Below are 10,723 nucleotides of genomic sequence, written 5' to 3' on the forward strand. Positions count from 1 at the left end.
CGTTTCCATTCACTGATATTGTGGGTTAATGAGCAAGTAGGTGACCATTAGGGTGTCCCAAAAATAGTACATAGTAAGGGATTTTCGGGGGTTCACCTTACATGTGATAGCTACGGGTGTTAGAGATGATAGTTACTTTTAGAAATAGAAATTCCCCCACGAGATTTTTGAAATAAAATCCTATTTTCGCTGTTATTACCTACCGTAGAGCACAAATTGAAAAATAAATGTTAAACATTTCAAAATAGGACAGATCGTTGAAGTACTAGATTTGTAGTAATGAGCTGAATTTTAGTATGGTGAGAAGGCCAATTCTCCGTTTCTGCAATAAAATAGTGCAAAAGCGTGGGTATTATGATTCCTCGCCTAATTTGATGTTGTTTGAGCAAAACTGTGGGCAACTGTGTTGATATTTTCTTGCATTATAAACAACATAGTTATCCAAAGTTTTGCTCAAACAGCATCATATTAGGTAAGGAATCATAATACCCACGCTTTTTGAACAATTTTATTGCAGAAACCGAGAATGGACCTTCTCACCATACTGAAATTCAGCTCATTACTACAAATCTAGTACTAGACCGAACGTGCCCCATTAGTGTTTGAAAATTTTGGCTCCCAAATCACTAATTCACTGAATGAATTCAACATTAGACAATGGCTAAAAGACATAGATGGACTAACTTTGATAGTTGTGTCGGTGAAAAGGCCTAAATTACTACCTTTTTACGACTATTGAAAAAACGAATAGTAAATTGGTAAAAAACATAATCTCGTGTTTCTCAACAATTTCGGAAAGGAGTCTTTGTGAGATGAAAGTTTATATAGGGGGATTAGGGGCATAATGGACACCCTAAGCAAATGAGTACGTTAGGCCTGTATAACAGAGTAAAACTTAACATATTATCAGTTGACTTACAACTTTAACTTGTTTCCTACGCCTTCCAATCATTTACAGGAGGTAGAATGTTTTTATTGTGAAGAAATAATTAATTGTTAACCGTGTGGTTTACAGGAAAGATACGGGGCGAAATGGACACCCATCGGGGCATAATGGACACCCCTGCATATTTTATGCTAATTCTTTGGTTACATCGACCAGTTAAGTAACTTGCCTACGTAGATCAATACCACAGATATAATACTCCATCTTAGACGAGTTTACATAACATCAAAGTTAATTAAATAAACTTTAGGCTAAAATATTCGGTGTTCATTTCGCCCCGAATTGACTACAACATTAAAATTGTTATTTTAACCCTACAGGGGATACCTGGGGTCCATTGGACCCCAGGCGCCTTTCAGAGCTCGTCTTTGATAGAACACACTCAGCGAGGTGACGAAACTGCGGCCATGAAGGTTAAGTAAATTCTGATCAAAAATAAAATACTTCATCCATTGCTAATTCTTCGTATACATGTAGATAAGGAAACAATTCACTTGTTTTTTTTTATGGTGGACACACTCCAACACTCGTAATACCTTATTTGATGCTGCTTCGAAATTAAAAGAATTTCACCATATGAAAAACATATTTCAATTTCAATGATATTTTGTTTTTTTTGGAACAAAATATACACAGATAAAAATTTCAATTTCAATTTAGTTGTGTAAACTTTGTTTTATGATGGTTTACATGATATATCATGTAAGTTTGTGTTATATGTCATGTAAACACACAGAGTCATGCTGAATTACATGACATATAATGGAAGTTTACATGATATTTTATGACTTTTACATGATATATCATGTTAACTTCTGTGATATCCCACGCTCCAATCATGTGCATCATATGTCACAGAATTCTATACTCTCTTTTCGATCTGTGTATGGTACTTTTGAAAAATAGAACCATGACTTGTTCCTTTACACTTATGCATTAAAAGTTTTATATAAAAGTCGACGGTTTCGGCAAAAACATGGGTGTCCATTTCGCCCCGGGTGTCCATCATGCCCCTAATCCCCCTAGTTTTCCATAATTTGTCATCAAAATGTCAGAAGTTACAAATTTTAAGTTGTTCAACTTGTTTTTGACTTAGTTGTGCAAAGGACAGATGATGAAATTACATATTAGGTTTAAGATTTCGTTATCGAATCCTTTAGTCTGGTTTCCTTTCGATCGTATTATTTTTTTACCAGTTCATAAATTTTCTTACTTCTTCAGTTAATTTTCGAAACTTTTTCTGGTTATAAACACTGCCACCATGAGTATTAATCGAACCGTGAAAAAGTCATGCTGGTAGGTTCAGACGTTCGTGAGTTGTGTTGCCTCAAAGGACTTCAAACTATTTATATATATATAGATTTTCAGGAAAAAAATACCTGAATTTCAACTTAATTTAAAAAAAATCTCGAAAAACTGATACACATTTTCACCACGAAAAAAATTGGAAGATACCTTGGTCCTTCCACTAAATGTGTATGAAAACCGATTACGGATGCATCTAGTTTTGTTTTAATAGGTGGTTCTTCATAAATTTTCAATCCTTTATCGTGTTTAATTATATGATTTTTTAATAAACTACCTTAATATCAATCACATCCACAATCAAGTAAATTTCTTTATATTCTTTCTACTTCTACTCAAAATTTCAAATCCAGGGCGCCATAGCTTTTAAATTACCTGACCAATTTGAATTTTTTATGTTTTCAATTTTCTATTGCCATGATGTTTTTTACTAAAAACTGGTAAAACTTGATTTTTTTCATGTAAAAGATTGTTTGTTGGTTCAAGCTAATAGAGGGGATAATCATAATAATTGGAAAAGGCGAAATTTCCACGTTTCAAAAAATGTTCAAATAGCTATAACTTTTCGAAAAGTGCATCAAATATTCTCAAATTTTCACTCTAGTTATGTATCACTGGTCCATATTCAGAAATGATTGGGCTGTTAATCACGAGTTAGAAAGATTCTAAAAAAAATATAATTATCTAATAGCCAACTTTGAGCTGTTATATCTCCGGATTCAATAAAACGAATGCAATTAAATTTTGAGCGCTTATGATTATTATAATGAACTTTAATAAACGTTTGACTTAATTCGAAATTATTAATAAGAAAAAAAAAATCTATTTGTCCTTTTCAAGTTTTTTAGAAAATTAATCTATTTTTAATATGTTGTTTTGAAGGTACAGATATATATTCAAGTCAATTAGAGGCAATATAAATTAACTATAATTATCATCTCGAATTTTGGAACGATGTTGAAGTTTTGGATAAAGTTGTGTTATATTAGAAAAAATAACCTAATTGTTATAATTTTCTTCCATGTTGAGAACTTTAAGTTTGGTCAAAAATTTTTCATAGCTCGTTATATTAGTCATAAATGCTCAAATGCAATGAATTCGGTTCATTGAATCCGGAGATGTAACAGCTCAAAATTGGCTATCGGATAACTATACTTTTTTTTCTAGAATATTTCTAACTTCGTGAATAATAGCCCGATCATTTCCAAATTTGGACTCCTGATGCACAACTGGTTGATCAACTTACAGTGAAAATTTGAGAATATATGATGCACTTTTCGAAAAGTTACAACTAGATGAGCATTTTTTTTTAATTTTGCCTTTCCCAATTATTTTGACTTTCCCTTGTAATTCTGTAACCCTGTACCAGCTATGGACTTCTTCTTTTTTATGGCTCTACGTCTCCACTGGGACTTGGCCTGCCTCGCTTCAACTAAGTGTTCTTTGTGCACTTCCACAGTTATTAATTGCAGGGCTTTCTTTGCCTGCTATTGCATGAATTTGTATATTGTGGTGCAAGTACAATGATATACTATGCCCAAGGAGTCGAGAAAATGTTTACGACCGGAACGGGAATCGGACCCGCCGTCTCTGGATTGGTGATCCATAGCCTTAACTAGTAGGCTAACTGGAGACCCGTTGTGGACACACTTCCACTTCGCAGTATTCACATGCATTCCTTATGGTATTTGCCACAACTGGTACACTACAGCGAAATAGGGTGCAAGAAGCAAAAAAAAAATAAGAAAAAATATTTATTTCTATCATAATTTGAGAAAATTGTGAAGTTTTAATGAGTGCAATCATCATTTGTTCACAAAATTAGCCTTGTTGATTTGCATCGTTAAAGGTTGAAAATCAACTATGGTGAATTTGAGGTACTATAGCCTTTACTGGTACACTGATGCTATGTTGTTCTTTATTTGACAATCAATTTCAGAAAATAATGCATGGTTTCTTGAAAATTTACAAAGTTGCTGCAATCAAAGTAAAACTGTTATTCTAATACTCAAAAACTCAAGGCTTTGTCATGTTGAAAATATTGCCGAAGAAACTTTTGATTTATTTTTGAAATAAGCGATATACAACTGTGTTCATAAAAATAGCAGTGAAAGAAAATTTTCATACAATACAGTCAACTTTGACATTCTGTACTTATGTTCTCTTATGACCGATTGAGCCACAACTTTGACAGCAAACAACACATATGGCCGATTCTATTATGGTAAAATTTAAAGTTTTTCGGAGCACATGTACAAAATTTAAATTCCATGTGAAAATTTTCAAAATAATAGCAGTAGGTATTTGTTTTATTTTTTTTTTTTTTTTGTTTAGCAATTATTTTTATTTTTTCCTGCATTTTAATTTGATACCTCGACAGATGTTGTCCGAATAGCGTGTGTTTTTTTTCATATTCCTGGTAAAGCAGAAATTTAATTTGTCAACACTGCTATTGTTTTGAACAATTTCACATAGTGTTTAACTTTTTTTTGCAGGTGCTCCGAAAAAAAATCTTAATTTTGCTCTAACATAATTAACCATATTTTCGAATAAATAATAATAAATTGTGTTCGATGATTGACAATTTCTCGCATTTCTGTGTTAATTCCTTTTGTCAATATTTTTTGTTGAAGATAGTGCTGCTATATTTTTATATTCAATTTTTTGTTTCATAAGTTCTAAAACAGCATTCACAGTGGAATTTGCAAATGTTATTACCAGAAATCCAGGAGGCTTAGGAAAATATTTTCAAAAGAAAAATATAAATCAGCGAATGATTTACGCAGGACTGCTCTGCATTGAGGTTCTTTTTAAATTTCCTCCTGAATATTGCAATTTGTCAAGAGCTTCACCTAAAATCTGCTTAAGATCCCGCAAAAATGCTGTTCATACAATTATAGCACGAGTTATAAACTCCGTTGAGTTTGTTAGGTGGCAACATTTTATTTTTGATATACTTTTTTTTATTAACTTCTTTGATAAATAAATAATTTATAAAAGGTGCACCGCAAGACAAAAGACCCGAAAACCACGTTCTAAGTAAAAGGGTCGTTTTTCACTACGATTCATCTCGCAATGTATCAAGAAGATGAAATAACAATTTCCAATTTTTTGTAAAGTGGATGATACAGAATCTTTACTATCTGTTTTTTTTTCAGAAAATTCTATTTAACAGGGCAAATCACGAAAAACTCAGGAATTCCTTAAGTACTCACGGAAATTTCGTATCGATGAAAAAATATTTTTTTCGAATAATTGTGAAATTATTAAAAAAAAACAAATTTGATATTTGTGGAAATTCCTTAAATACATTTTTCGTGGGTGGAAACATAGAGAAAATAGTTCTCTATTAGATAGAATTCCTGAACAAAACTTTATAAAAAACTATGGAAAAATGTATGATGGATTCTGAGGAATTTCAAAAATAATCTGAATAAGATTATCAAGTTACATTAATCTAGGAAAACTGAGGAAGTTAATTTAAGCACTTCTACAAGAATTACGTTTAAAAATGTTGGACAAAGTTCCGACAGTAAGTATTTACAAAGAATTATCGACAAAATTTTAATGGTTGGACTTGATGGAATTCTGGAACCCATCTTAGAGAAGTTTCTAATGTAATTTGAGAATGTTATGTAACAAACTCTGGTGGAAATCTGGAATAAATTTGATGCCAGATTCAGTTTTTTAAGAATTTTAAGACAACATTTGAATGTGTTACAACTAATGAAGGATTTCCTGATCTATAAAAAAACATATATATGTTGCCTTCTTTAAGAAGTTTTCAGCAAAATTAGTTTCTTAGTTTACAACAGTATTGAAATTAGAACATTTGAATTATTTCATGCCAAACCTCTTGAAATTTTGTTTGAAGTTTTCGGATGGGATGCCCTTTTATCATCTAAAAATTTTCGCTTCATGCAATTTTTGTAAGGACAAAGTCTCATTTCATTTATTTAGTTAACATCAAATTCATGATAATACTGAATCAACAATTTGCCGCCATAATACTCGATTTGCTGCTGCAGCTCTCCAACGTCGGTCACGCCCAACGTTTTTTTACCCTTCGTAGACAAAGTCTACGAAGGGTAAAAAAAGGTCTGAGATAAACAAAAATGAGCCTAAGTAGTTTCTGGACACCGTCATATGTCGCATTGAATTTGTTTAGAAATTTACTGGCAAGATTCTAGGGAGTTACCCTTTAAATTTTCTAGGGAACTCATAAGCAAATATGAAGAAGGTGCTGTTGAAATTCAAACGCAAGTAAACTGCTTGCAAGTGCCATCATCGACACATTAACTTTTTTTTTATTCTAGGCAATATTGGAGAGATACTAACTGGATTCCTACTGCGGTTTAAAACATTAGGTATACCGTTGACTCCCTATAAGATTTTAAAATCTGGGGGATATCCTTGAAAGACTTTCAAGTACGACGTTTTTGCATTTCTGACGAGACCCTTAGTGGGTATCCTACGTCATGCCTAGGTCAATTCCTTTTTTTTCTTTAATTCATGTTTGACTCTAGGTAAGTTTTATGATTGATTTTTCTCGCAAAACTTTGTGACAGTCGAAAATATTTTTTTTTTTCTCTTTTTTTTCTCATAATATTTTGACTGTAGCTACATATTATATGATCATGATGGATATGATTTTGAAGAACTCTGTCCTAAAAATATCAATATTCAATCAGTATCACAGCATCTCAATATGCCACTTAGTATTATTGAAGGAGTTTTTTTTCTGTACAGTGGCGTTTCGGTTTTATCACTAGTCGTTTTAATCACTACTCGCCCGAATTCACGGTTTTCTATTCGATTTTATCACGATTTTCGTTTCGTTTTTATCACACTTGTTCTAAAACATTCCGAAATCAATATAAAACCAATACAGCATTGCCCAGTCCACCAAAACTGTTAAAAAAAAGTGAACTACGACTCATATATTGTGCAGCTGAACGATTTTGAATAAAAAAAATACATTTTTTTCTCGTTTCACTAAATTCACGGTTTCGTTTATATCACGGTAAAATTTTTTTTGATCGTGATAAAACCGAAAAACCACTGTAGTACCTTTCAACATGAAGCAATAAAAGGGTTCGATAACCTAACAAAACTTGACTCCAATAAGTGATTTCATCATTCTTCTTCAACACAACTCAGTCAAAATTAAATTGATCATAAATAAATGAATTGCTCCAATAGTCTACAATAGAATATCCGATATTTCAATGTGGTTAGACTTAGGATGCCGTTCAATTGTAATATTTTTTTATGAATACAACATAAACGTCAAATTGTTTAAGGCTAAAAATATCTGTTTGGTGATATCAGCAAAAAATTGAACTTTTTTCAAAAAAAAAAAATGAAGTAATACTATTAAATCTAACATACTCAAGGACGTTAATAGGACCATCATGAGCTCAAAATAAAACAATTTAGGTCCTCATAAGCTTCTCAAGTCTAAATGGCCTTGGCAATGTTACTTGAGCTCGTCATTTTCAAAAGTTTGTTTCTTCCACCCTTACCTATCATTTGCAGCGTGAGCCCCTCAAGATTCTTGACTATGTGCAGCTTTTGGCCACCCTGACCATGTCTTTGAAATGCACTGCACTTCTCTTGAAGACTCAAGACACAGTTCCAACTTTACGTGTCACTCACTCACAGTCAAGCCACCAGCCAACCAATTACGAAATTGATCAACCCACGGTTGAGAGGTACGATTGTGTTTTTCTGGTTTCTGGTTGGATCCGTTTCCTTTCCACGCCGATGCACACGCGGAGATATCTTTTCGGTAGGCACACACTTGACTTTTGTTTTTCGCCACCACACAGTACAATTAATTCCCGTCACTCGGAAATTAAAAACAAGTTTCACTTGAATTACAAACTCGAGGTCCGGCAGTCGCACGACTCCCTGGAAGCAAATATGTGCGAGCAGAGCGGACCCCCGAAAAAAAAAACTGGCACTGAAATCACGCATACTCTCACTCACGATCTTCAGAGGCTGTTTGCGATTTCTTTTTGGAGCAATGATGAAAAATGCCTACTAAACGTGAAGCCCAACCAAATAGGAGACCCCAAGATCTACTTCACTCTACACACCGCCCGCCCGTAATGTATGTCGTGGCTCAACGAGAGGGACCAAACGAGACAGATACCGCGCGACAACCCCCACACTCTGCTTTCCACCCCAAAATAAAAAAGGCAAGAAATAGGAGCAACCACGAAAGAGAAGACTCGCGAAAAAAAAAAGCTTCACCAAACCTGAGACAAGAGCAACACGGTAACACGCAGTGAATGCAAAACCACAACCGAACTCGCGAACACCTGGACGAAGACTGTCGCTCGGATGCAAAGGCGTCTCAACTCAACAGGTAACCTGCCGTCGCCGTGTGGTAGATGGGCTCTCCTCCGCCGATCGATGCGGCGCGCGACGCGAGACACGTTTAGCCTCTCACACGCAACTGGTGGTACACCATCATCAGCTGGTTTCCGAGATCTGCGCTGGTTGAGTGAGCATAGTGTTGCTGAAGAAAAAATCGGTGAGTAAGACTCCGGTTGACTACTTAACGTGTGACAGCTATGACTTCGACCGCGAATGGCACTTACACCAGTGAAACACCATCAGTGATGGAGATTACTAAACGCGACGTGGTGGGAGGCATTGGGGTAAAGCGGGCAAAATGGGTTTCAATTAGAAGTCAAAATTTCAAATTAGTTTTTTTACTACTATTAGACAATTGCATGTTATTGTACTTAACAAAATATCTATTTAGCCAAGATGTCAAAAAAAATTAAAATGATTACTTTTCTTATTTTCTTTAGCTGCTCTATTTAGCTTAAAAGAAAATAATAAAATTGGTTTCATATCTATAGAATTTTGTTAAATAAATCTACTAATAACTTTAAAGCAGCAAATTGAACTCATCTCACTCTGAACTTTGAATTGCGACCCATAGCTTGAAATACGTTGATTTGTTGATTTATAAGTTCCCTTTAATGGGTTGTTACGATTTTTTTCAACTTGACTCTTTTCCTGACATGTACAAACGAGTGTACAAATCAATATTTTTTATTACGTCAATTTTTTGCTCACGACCAATGCTCAGTTGCCGGGGCTCGTAGCGTAGTGGCTACACGTTCACTTTTTAAGTGGATGGTCATGGGTTCGATCCCAGCCCCGGCATTTGCAATTTTTCGTCAGTTGCTCTTCCCCCCGAGAGGAGCTGGCACCTGACCCAATGTTCTAAATTTCACAGGTTAGGCCCAAGTGGTGTTTGTGATATGATAATTTTGAAATAGTAGTCGTGTCATGTAAACTTCGGCAAGCCGAAATCGCACGAAGTTGCCGAAGGTGACGTCACGTTCCAGAAGCTGCGAACAAATTTTCTGGCGAACGTGACGTCGCGATCAGCTGATCGGTTTGTTTACATATTTTTGGCGACAAATACAGGCAAACATGTATGTTCAACCGGACCTGTGAATAATTGACATCGCACCTGACCCTCCACAATGGTCGGAAAAAGATAAAGTTCGGCCAAAACTCTTTTTATGTGTTCAATCGAGTTTTAGGTTGTCTAGATATGTTATATAATATTTTAGTGTTTCAAAGGGGGTATTCAAAAATTTCCTAACTTCAATAATTTCAAAAACGGTATAAGTCAGTAAACCCACCATTTTTTTGCTTTTTTGTTAGAAAATCAATTTGAATTTAACCCTCGAGCAGTCGCGTCTTCGACTACCTGCAACGGCACCACATTCACGCTGTGTATCACTAGCGTGCATTTTTCATGGTGCGTGTACTCAGTACACGACGCGACCGCTCCCGGGTTAACCCTTCAGCGCGCACGCTGTTGTAAAAAGTACAACACTACCAAAAAAACTCGCTTTTCGTATATAGCCCGAGCGCGGTGCAGTTTCGGTTGCTTGATGGCGCGCGTCTTGGAAGGTTAATCAAATGATCAACTTTCGATCAAATCAAATTTTATTTCAGTCAAAAATGAAAAAAAACGTGAAATTTATAAAAAAAAAACATGAATTTTTTAAATAGCTCTAATTTGGTGTTTAAGATGTACTATTCGAAATTGCGGGGACACGTGACAACACGAACCGTTTTTTAACTTAAAAATTTCCAAAATTCCTATAAGGTACAATATATGACAATTTGAAAAGTTTTGTGACATATTAATTTCGTACCATACGTTCATTCAAACTGTCCAACAACAAGCTTTCATATGCTGGATAACATAAAACATATATTCCATTCTCAAAATATTAATATTTTACTTTTTTGGAATGGTTCATTTTTCAATTTTATGACTTAGGCCACTTTGACAGTGAAAATGTCATTGAAATACAAAAGCTGGTATGCTTTTAATTAAGAATCATAAAACAACAGTACATTTGTTATGAGGTGAAATAAAGTATAAAAATATCAAATTCGTTTTTTGGAAGTTTTGGCCACCCCTTTGTA

The 10,723-nt window shown here is 34.5% G+C and overlaps 1 protein-coding gene across 2 annotated transcripts in view; it reads right to left on the minus strand.

Annotated features, from left to right (window-relative positions):
* Nucleotides 1–8,921, minus strand: part of LOC109622897 (dual oxidase) — a 206,748-nt gene extending 197,827 nt beyond the window's left edge. Inside the window, exon 1 of one of the 2 annotated variants that reach the window (XM_062851444.1) lies at nucleotides 8,515–8,921. The gene's annotated coding sequence lies outside the window, so the exon portion shown is untranslated. Of the gene's footprint in view, nucleotides 1–8,509 lie in introns of both variants that reach the window. The other variant, XM_062851447.1, reaches the window with a different exon arrangement.
* Between the last annotated feature and the right edge of the window lie 1,802 nt (nucleotides 8,922–10,723).

The sequence above is a fragment of the Aedes albopictus genome, chromosome 2 (assembly GCF_035046485.1).
Source record: "Aedes albopictus strain Foshan chromosome 2, AalbF5, whole genome shotgun sequence".
Classification (NCBI taxonomy): domain Eukaryota; kingdom Metazoa; phylum Arthropoda; class Insecta; order Diptera; family Culicidae; genus Aedes; species Aedes albopictus.